The sequence below is a fragment of the Lipotes vexillifer genome, unplaced genomic scaffold, assembly GCF_000442215.2.
Source record: "Lipotes vexillifer unplaced genomic scaffold, Lipotes_vexillifer_v1.1 scaffold12, whole genome shotgun sequence".
Taxonomy (NCBI): domain Eukaryota; kingdom Metazoa; phylum Chordata; class Mammalia; order Artiodactyla; family Lipotidae; genus Lipotes; species Lipotes vexillifer.
The window spans coordinates 4,147,226-4,158,137 of record NW_006796716.1 but is presented as its reverse complement, the minus strand read 5'-3'; positions in this window follow the sequence as shown (position 1 = coordinate 4,158,137).

Here is a 10,912-nt window from a genome sequence, read left to right as displayed (position 1 = left end):
CAAAAAAAAAAAAAAAAAAAAAAAAAAAAAAAAGATTTTGGCTTTCTGTTCACGTAATGATAGCAACAAGGTAAAAGCATGTCTGAATAGTTACCGAGTGGAAATAGGTTCAAAATGTGTAAATAGTGATTGGGGAGATTGGGTTCTTTTTATTTCATGCTGTTATTCATATATGCACATTTCTACTTCAGTTATTACTGTCCATTAAATAACATATATGCTTGACTACTGCAGAAAAATACACTCAAGAATAACTACTGGATTTGTGAATGAATGTGTCAGAATAAGTGAGACTGTTCTGTCAGGGGTAGGGGTCGGGGGTGGGGGTGGGGGTAGGCAGGAGTCAGGAGGAGAATCCCAGCCAGTCAGGACCCAACAGGGAGGAAGGGTCGTCAGAGCAGGGTCCTGTCTGGTGACTGACCAAGGAATCTGCCCTGGGAAGTTTGCAGAGGTCAGGTGGTCCCCGTGGGTGGTCCCCGTGGGTGATGGGTCATTGTGGAGTGTCCAGAGGCAGGGGAAGTTCTTATTGAGTTCACCAACTAATTCAGACCAACTGGAAACCAAGTGGCGGTTCTGCGGAACAAGATGATTTAAGATGAGTTGCACGAGTGGGGTGCCGTGTCTGTCTTCTTTGCAGCTCTCTCTACAGAGTCAGCACAGTGACGGCTCCTAGTAGGTGCTCTGTAAACGCCTGTGGAGTGAATTGATGTCTAGAAAATGCCAGGTTGTCCAAAACTTTGGCTTGTGGGAAATCTCCAGTAGGGGGCACTGTGGACACAGCCTACCATAAGCCTCCAGGAGACTGGCTCAGCTCTAAGCCACAAAAGAGGTGAAATTCGCGTGTCATTCTTATATGTCCTGGGCAGGGGGTGGGGGTGGGGGGTCCTGGCCTCTAGGGGATAAATACCTTCAGGTTGGAACAACAGGTTTGCAGAGCCGCATGGGAACCACGTGCAGAGGGCCTGGCTGGTGGAATGGCTGCAGTCAAGTGGCTCACCCCTGAGGCAGGAATAGAGAACTTCTGGAGGGAAATATCACCTGGATTCAGGAAGAGAATCCCACAGATGCTCTAAAGATGAAGGAGGCACAGGGCTTTCCATGACGCTATAAGAAGCCTGGGGAGTCGGGCACTGGACGATTGGCAGACATACTGAATTTTCCTCGTGAAGGGGTAGGGGTGGGAAGGCACAGAACATGGTAAAATTTGAAACGGATGAGAAGTATAGCACTGAGCATAATTTAGAGGTAAAATCCCCAGTGCCCCAACTGGCACCCGGGAATCCTAACAAATCCCGGCACAGAAAGCACTGCTCAGTGCGGAGAGAGAGTTCTCGGCTCAACTACAGATGTTAAGTAATAGGAACATTGTGAAAGATCCAACATCCGCACCCTGCATTGGACTATGATAATGATCGATCATTCCTTGTGCTGTTTGGAACTTTCCAGATTGTGTAGGAAAGGAGAATGCCGTTCGGGTAGAGAGAAAGGGAGTAGAGAAACTTGTTCATATTCTTTGTGCTTAAAAAAGGAAGGTGAGGGCTTCCCTGGTGGTGCAGTGGTTGAGAGTCCGCCTGCCAATGCAGGGGACACGGGTTCGAGCCCTGGTCTGGGAGGATCCCACATGCCGCGGAGCAGCTAGGCCCGTGAGCCATGGCCGCTGAACCTGCGCGTCTGGAGCCTGTGCTCCGCAACAAGAGAGGTCGCGATAGTGAGAGGCCCAGGCACCGCGATGAAGACTGGCCCCCGCTTGCCACAACTAGAGAAAGCCCTCTTACAGAAACGAAGACCCAACACTGCCATAAATAAATAAGTTTAAATGATAAATCATATCTTTTTTTAAAAAAAAAAAAAAAAAAGGAAGGTGAATGAGGCAGCGGAGACCTGGGTTGAGTGCTGGCTCTTCCAACTAAATAGCTGTGTGATGTTGGTCTAGCTCCCTAACCTCTCTGAACCTGTTTCTACATCAGTAAAATAGCGATAATAATATCCACCATGCCCACCTCACGGGGTGGTGGTGAGGACTGGCTGAGAGGCATAGAGAAGGATTTGTACCCCATAAAGCTCAAATCTGCAGTCTTGGTTAGGAAAAATTTTAACCGACTTTAGTACTGACTTATTTTCTATCAGGGTAAGCTTAAATGGGGATATTGTGTGCATGCATTGTGAGGGGAAAACTCGAGGACGTCTGGATAGAGTTGTGACCTGCTTCTCCTTTGGAGGAGACTGTTCTGTTTCACTTTCCAGCAGTTATTTGGAGAAGCCATTTGCTAAGACACAGCAGTGACCATAGGAGCAGAAGGGACCAATGGCCAGCTTGCTAAGACTCAGTGCTACTCCTAAAAGCCAGCTGAGAATCAGGCTGTACTAATGAAGGCCTGATAGCCATAGACATTTAGAAGAAATTCAAAATGGCAAGAGTAGCCCAATTTTTTGGTAATTTAGAGAAAATATAATTTGGGAGAAAATAACTCTTCTTTCGCTGTAGTCTTATTATTATTGAATCTATAATGCCATGTCATAGAATAATCTACAGAGATAATATTCCAGAGGGGCAGACATTCAAGAGAGGAGTCAGAAGTCTTCCGAGGAAATTGATGAGGTTGGTGACCTGAGCTGGGCGAGATGTGATAAGTGGGTGCCAAGATCAAGGTATTTGACCATTTCTCCTGGGCAGGTCAGCTGAGAACTAGAGTTATCCCATAAGTTAGGTGGGAGATTGGATGGGGATGCAGAGTTCTATTTGGGGGAAAAATAGTCTTGGACTGGCTGGGGCAGGGAGCTGCCAGAGAGAGTGCTCAAGAAGACGTTCCCATTAGGAGAAAGATGACGTTCAGATGCAGGCTTAGGAAAACAGGCAACTCGACAGAAGGTAACAAAAGCAGCCTACCCAACTGATTCATGAATGTAGTTTAATTAAATGAGTCTGGATGGGAACAAAAATAGGTCTAGGAACCACAGAGTGATTGGAGGTGTGGAGAAGGCGCAACAGGGTCTGGCTGACCTCACCCTCACCTGAAGCCTGGGTGAGGAATGCTTGGGACCGGGTGGAGAGGGGACTGTATGTAAAGAGGCAATTAGAAGTGGTTTGGGGAAGGCTATCTTGTCTTCAGAGAAAGTTTGAACTGGTTGCATTAGCAGCTAAGAGAAATGGGCTTGAAAATGGTGGAATTGGGGCCTCTGTACCAGTGGTGTCAGCCCAGCAAGTATTTCTTTGTTGCTACCAGGCTGAAGAATCTGTGTTGTAAACTCTTTCATTCCTTTATACTTTGTATCTTTTTTCTGTTTCTTAATAAATTCTTTTGAAAAATGTGAACCTTCTCTCAGATGGTTCATGGGTATGGGAAATGATCAACACCCAGGTAGCGGACCTCCCTGGCGGTCCAGTGGTTAAGACTCCGCACTTCCACTGCAGGGGGCGCAGGTTCGATCCCTGGTCGGGGAACTAAGATCCCACATGCCTCGCGACACGGCCAAAAAAAATAAAAATACACGCGTAGTGAAGGGAATCAGATATCATGGCCATTCCCTGATGTAACTCCAAGATGCTACACAGAATCCTTGGGGACATTTCAGAAGCAGGGTGATCAGCACAGTCATCATCTGTGGCCCCAGCCCTTGTCCTGGGCCACTCCCACCTGTAGGACAGAGGGGCCCTCTGGGCAGAAATGTGCATCTTCCAGGCTCACATTTGGTGGGAGGGAGCCCTCAGGTGATCTGGCCCAGCAGGACCCGGTGGAGGTGTATATGAAGGAGGTGGGCCAGGGGCCCAGGTCAGGATGGCTGTGCCCATCACTGGTCTCTGCTTGTTTTCTGGTTTGTGGGCTCCGTCTAACGTGCTGCATTTGTGATCCCACAGTGGCCCCTGCAGGGCTGGGAGGTACCCAGGCTCTAGGAATATCTGCCTACTGACCCAACCCACCCCCTCTGACCTACTCTCCAAAGCCCCTCCAGGAGCTCCTGACCCTCCCTTCTGAGTGCTGAGCATCCGGCCTCCCCATCAAATACAGGAGTCAAGCAACAGTTATTGAGTGCCACCTACCTGTGCTTCGCATCCATCGACTTCCGGGATGGAAGTAGGCACCATCAACGTTATTTTACAGACACGGAAACCTAGGCCTGCGAGGTTTGCTCATTTTAAGTAGATTTCGTTTCTGACTCCAAAAGCTGCCCTTCCGACCAGCTCTGAATCCTGAGCCTCTGAATCCGGAGCCTCATTCATCGATGAGAGAGCTGAACAAAATGAGATCTGAGGTTCTTCCCCGAGCTAACAGGCCAGGACCTATCCCTAAACAGGTCCAGAATCTAGACCCAGGAAGGGAAGCTCAGTGATGCCCCACACACCTCCACCACCATCTTCTCAGTGCCAGAGAGGCCCCGCTTCCCTCACGGAGCAGGAATGACAAGCCACAAGAGAATGCTCTAAGTGCTGAACAAAATGAGATCTGAGGTTCTTCCCCGAGCTAACAGGCCAGGACCTATCCCTAAACAGGTCCAGAATCTAGACCCAGGAAGGGAAGCTCAGTGATGCCCCACACACCTCCACCACCATCTTCTCAGTGCCAGAGAGGCCCCGCTTCCCTCACGGTGAAGAAAAAAAAAGCCACAAGAGAATGCTCTAAGTGGCTCGGTGGGGAAGCAGAGGGTGGGGATGAGGGCCCACCACTGCTGCGGTGACAGCCTGAATAAGAATTCCGCAATTCATCATCTAATGACTCAGCCTGGCTTTGGACCAGAGCCTCTGTGAACACTGGGGAATGTGACTCAGCAGCTGAGGGGGCCGGGCGGGAGAGCCTGCGGGTCCATGTGAGCGGTGGCTGTGGGGAGAACGGCCTGTTCTAGCTCCAGACCCCAAGGCGAAGCGTCTGGCCCTGTGGTCAGGCACATGCATCCTCGGTTCCCAGCCACGCGGCCCAGCCTCCTCCCTCAAACCTGGGTCTCTCTCTCCTCTGCATTGGAGAAGTCGCAGGCCTGGAGGCGGCAGGTGCACTGCCTCTGCTCGCAGCCATGGGGTCTGCAGCAAGTTGCCAGGCCACAGACTCTGCAGGCCTCTCTCCTCTTCGCTGCCCTGCTGGGGTCAGGCCACCTTCGAATAAGGGCAGCAGAGGCCACCCTGTAGGGGTGGGGAAGCCGGGCTATGTCACAGGCTGGGCACACAGCCGGACAGATGTTCACTGTATCCCTCCTCGTCACTGGGGTCAGGGGAAGGGGGCTCTGGGGTCTTGATTTTGCTCCAGGGTCAACTCAGAAAATGTCTCTTCCCCATCAGAAAGGGCAGCGTCTGTTTTCTCTCCCCTGAACACTAATTTAGGGACAGTCTCACCAGAAGAAAAGAGCCAGAGCAAGGAGACATGGAACAGCCCCCGAATCCAGCGAGGGGCCAGGGCACCGAGGCCAGAGGTCAACGTGTAGGGCGGGTGTGCACAGACCCGCTTCTCCCCTCCAGCGCCTGCTTCCCTCCCATCTCTGATGGCCCTGACTACTTTCTCACCTCGATTATTCACACGCAGCTCTTTCCTCACCTGCAAACCCCTTCAGGACAAGAACTTCTGATCCACACTGAATTTCCCATAACCAGGTGTTCTATAAATACTGGTGAGTGAAAAGAACGAATGAGTGAATTTGGGCTAAAATCTAGTCCCTGTCACTTATGTCAGATAGAACACGGAAAGGAGCTGGAAACATTGCTGCGGCAGGCCCAGAGGCAAAAAGGGTTGATCCCTTTTCCTTAGAAGGGAACATGAGTAAGAGTGAAGTTATCTGGAAAAAAAGATAGTAATCTCACTCCGCTGTACTCCTATGTTCCATAGCACTTTAACCTTCTAACATACTATTCCATTGAATTATTTGTCCTACTTATTGTTATAATTTGTCTCTTCCTCCAAATTCTACCCCAGGTAGAATGCAAGCCCCAGGATGGGGCATTTTGCCTGTTTTGTGCAGTAATACCTCCTATGCCCGCAGAATAGTGCCTGGGATACAGTAGATTTGGAATGAATGAATGGTATCTATGAAACATTTACTTGGAGGCAGGCCCTTCTCTACCGGTTATGCATTTATGTGTATTAAAGTCCAGGTAGGTGCATAGTATTATCACCTCTGGTTTAATTATGGGGACGGTGAGGTTAGAAGGTTATGTGACATGAACAGGCTCACCACGAGCTGGGCAGAGGCCAACACCAGCCGCAGCCGGCCCGGAGATAACTCTCCAGCGCTCCCTGGTGAGGTGATGCGCACGAAGCCTTCCCAGCAGCCCCACCCCAGTCCAGCTTTCCTGGATGAGGCTTTCTTTCTTTTTTTAAAGATTTGTTTGTTTGTTTATGGTGCGGACCATTTGTAAAGTCTGTCTTGAATTTGTTACAATATTGCTTCTGTTTTATGTTTTGGTGTTTTGGCCACAAGGCCTGTGGGATCTTAGCTACCAGACCAGGGATGGAACCCACACCCCCTGCATCGGAAGGCGAAGTCTTAACCACTGCACGACCGGGGAAGTCCCCAAGGCTTTTTTTCTTTCTCTCCCTTCCCACCAACTTCCCACACGACCCCACTCTGAGACCCCCCAGAAGTTAGCTCTGCCCCAAAGTACAGCTTCTCAGTTGGAAAGACTTTTCCTGGCCGGAGAACCACGGAGACGTGGGAGCAGAGCGCGGGCCGGGGAGCCTGGGCCTGGCTCTCCCTGCCCGGGCCCTGCTACCTGCCACCTCCCTCCCCCAACCCCACAGACTGCGTGGGAGGCTCCCACGCTGAGGGCAGGAGGAACTCCCCGCATCACTCTTCTGTGCGTTTCCTGCTGCTGGGAGCTGAGCTGAGGTCCCTGCCCACCTCAAGGCGCGAGGCTCCAGACGCTGTCTCCTCTCCAGGCCAGCCCTGCAGGGCCCAGGCGGGGAGAGCCAGGCCCCCTCACCTTCTGCCTTGCTGCCCAGTTCCCTTCTTGGCTCCGGTGCCTCCGTGGTTCTCTCGCCAGGAGAAGTCTTTCCAGCTGAAGAGAAGCTACACTTTGGGGCAGAGATATCTCTTGGGGGTGGAATGGGGTCGTGTGGGAAGTTGGCGGGAAGGGAGCTATAGAGAAAAACATCACCCAGGAAAGATGAACTGGGCTGTGGCTCTCGGGAAGGCCTTGTGCGAATCACCTCCCAGGGAGTGCTGGAGAGTTAGCTCCAGGCCGGCCGCGGCTGGCGTTGGCCTCTGCCTAACGACTTGCTCCTGTGTGATCCCTGGAGAAAAGAATAGAGATCCAAGAACACCAGGAAGCAGGGAGAAGGCTGCAGAGACTTGAGGACACACACATGCAAGCTCAGGGAGACACGCCGCCATATATCTCCATCCGAGGCCTTGGGGAGGCAGCAGGAGAGGAAGGGAAGGATGCTGGGGTGTCTGAGCATCATCTGGAAGTGGTCCATCAGGGGAGGTGGAAGCTGGATTGGGGTTTGTCATCGAGAATCTGTGTCCAGATGTTGAGAAGCAGTGTTGAGAAACCCTGTGTATGGGTTTGTGGGTGTGGCCAGGGTCAGACATCTTTGCTGGTGTTTAGATGAGGTGTATCTCTATGCTCTGCAAAGCACACAGGGCTGGGGGACTTGCTGTCAGGGTGTTCCCAGGCAGGGCACCATGCCAACTTCCGCCTCATTAAAGAATCAAGACTGGAATTTCCCTGAAGCTCATTTCCTACCACTTACTACTTAGCGGAGGACCAGAGCTGCCACATCTGTCCTCCGAGGGCAGATGCTGGGTGTGGGCGAGGAGCAGAGCCCTCCAGGAGTGCCTCCATGCCCTGTCCACCTCTCCACCCAGAGGCCCGTCTCCTAACACAGAAGAACATGTGCCTCCCCTCTTGGATTCTTCCTCCCTCTCCTTCAAGAAAGGGAGTCGCAGGGAAGAGATCCACATTTAGTCCCAGCTCCACCACTCCCTGTGCAGAGGTTCCTTCACGTCTCTGAACCTCGGTTCCTCATCTGTACAAAAGATGCAGTAAGACAGCACAGTGGTTCCCAGATGAATAAACAAGATGGAGAACACAAACACACTCAGTGCCTGGCACATGGAGATGTTCGGTCTGTGGCCACCCATTCACTCCTCCCCTCACCCAGCCCTTGGGACCACGGGCCTTCTCTCCATCCTTTTGGAGGCAAAACACCCCATGCACCCATCACTCACTCCACCATGCAGCAGGTATTTATTGGACCCTGCCTCTAAATAACCAATGGAAACAGCAAGTGCAAAAATGTCCAGGGGGAGCTTCCCTGGTGGCGCAGTGGTTAAGAATCCGCCTGCCAACGCAGGGGACGCAGATTCGATCCCTGGCCCTGGAAGATCCCACATGCCTCGGAGCAACTAAGCCTGTGCGCCGCAACTACTGAGCCTGCACTCTAGAGCCTACGAGCCACGACTACTGAGCCTGCGCACCACAACTACTGAAGCCCGCGCACCTAGAGCCCATGCTCTGCAACAAGAGAAGCCACTGCAATGAGAAGCCCGTGCTCGGTGCAACTAGAGAAGACCCGCACGCAACGATGAAGACACAACACAGCCAAAAACAAAATAAATTAATTTAAAAAAAAGTGTCCAGGGACGACACGGCCAGGGCGGAAGGTGGCCGGTCTCCCAGACAAGGCAGCTTTATCATGGTGCTTCATCACAGCCCAGCACCTCCTTCTCGGCTACATGTGCACACCTTGGACAAAGCAATCTCAGGTCCAATTAACATGAACCGGATGCAGAAAGAATAGTTTACAGACCCCAAATGCTGGCTTATTAATTTACAAAGGGTCACATCCCCAGGCACCTGGACACATCTCTCCTGGGGGCCTCGGAATGTGGCTTTAGTGTGGAATCAGAACAAAGTCGGGACATTGGATGATCTTAATGGCAGGGTGATAGTCTGAGGCAACCTCTGCACCTCCAGACACACCCATCCTGGGTCCTAGCCACTGAAATTTGCGGGACGGGACACCAATTGTCCGGCACAGCCTGGAGTCCCAGCACCAAGTTGGGTCTCCTTGGACCCCCCTTTATGATGAAGAGGAACTTCCCGCTCGTCTTGGCATTTTCCCTCGGGCAGAAGACAGTGCAGTTACTTTGCTGAAATGCAATCACAATCTTATCTGCTCCTCTATGTCTCCTTAATTGGATTTGGGATATTCACAGACAGACAGTCTCCTAGGTAATTTCTACAGAGGGCTAATATCCTCTCCTAAACTGAGTTTCTTCTTAATTGAATTCTCAGAAGGTGATGTTAACTTCAAGGTACTTGGCTGTCAGGCCCAGGTCCCGCCCACATGGGGCAGTATTAAGGGACACAGGAAGAAAGTTTACACCCAAACGGTTCCTACCTCTAAACGATGTACAACCCAGTAGGGAAAACAAAACAAACACATGCAATGCAGTCGACGAATAAGCCAGTGCTGAACGTGTGATTGTGTGGGACTGATCATAAGAGGGATCAAGTTCAAAGGGCACGCAGCTCAGGATGGCCTGGAGGAGGCCTTGGGGAAGAGACGGAAGCTAAGGCATCTTGGGAGGCTCTGTGGACAGCTGACTTACCTAAGAAAAGCAGGGGAGGTGGAACATTCCAAAGGCAAAAAATGGGTGGGAAAAATGGAAATCAGAGGGTCTAGATGGGAGGGGGACAGATGTGACCAATTCACATCCCGCCCCTGTGATGAATGGCCTCCCGGTTCCCTCTCCCCGCCCCCCCCACCATTGTTCCTCTTCCCCGTGCATGAGCTGGGCTTGCGGAGAAAGTCAGGGACACCCATGTCCCCCACGCTCCCCAACATACACAAACACACGCGTGTCCAGACGCAGCAAAACTAACGGTCTGCTGGACAGGAAAGCCCTGTCGGAGTGCAGGAAACCTCCACCTCAGGCCAGGAGGGACAGTCCTGGGCTTTCCACCTGCTGCACTGATCACCACCTGATTCAGCCTGAAAACCAGCCCCAGATGCTAGACACAACATGACCTCTTTCCCTTTCCTACCAGCTCCTTGGGATTCTCAGAAGTGATAACAGGGAGTTCCCGAGTCAGGGGCTTTCCATCCGGGCTCTGCTGCTGGCTCCACCCCCATTTCCCTGAGTAAGCTACCAGCACAGGCAGATAAGGGCTAGATGGAGTTTGGCATGCCATTTCCAGAAAGAGGGAGGACTGGAGGAGAAACCCCCTCAGAGCCCCATTCTGGTGGTTTAGGTTCAGGACCAGACCCTTGAGACATCCAGAGCAGAATGGTTTCCATTAGTGCTAGACTAAAGCAGGAGCTCAGAATGAGAAGGGGTGACCCCCAATTTCCTGGTGTCCCCTCTGAAGGAGCTAGACCCTGGAAACCAGACAATGGCCCCTCTGCTTCCCCAGACAGCCTGGCCCTTAGACAGAGCTGGCCAGTGTGGAGCTGAGGACTCAGGAGGGCGAGGTCTCTGCCTGCAAGGCCCGCAGCTCCTGCCAACCCTGGCATGACTGAGGCTGTCTGCGTCTGGGACCAGCCTCACAGAATGGTGAGCTGGCAGGCTGGGATACACCCTGGTAAAGAGGGAGTGGGCCCCAGGGAGCCAGTTGTTGGTCTAGGCTGTGAATAACAGAGGCCTCATCAGCGCCCCAGAGCCACGAGGCAGGAGCACCCAGCACAGGGACTGACTAAGAGAGCGGGTCCCGGCGGGTGAACGACGACAGGGGAGTCAGGAGGCTCTGTCAGGCTGCACACCCAAAGGTTGGGGCCCTGGACTTCTCCCAACCTGCCCCAGGCCGTGGCTGTATGCCTGATTTCATGTGTCACTCAAGAGGCATTTGGCCCAACCTTCCTTGGAACTGCTTATCTTTAGAAATGCCTGTCTTTCTCCGGAACAGAGCCCTGAGTCCCTCCAGGGCTGGAGCCATATCTCCAGCCCCAGCACTTTTATATGCCCAGCGGGCAGAAAACACAATGAA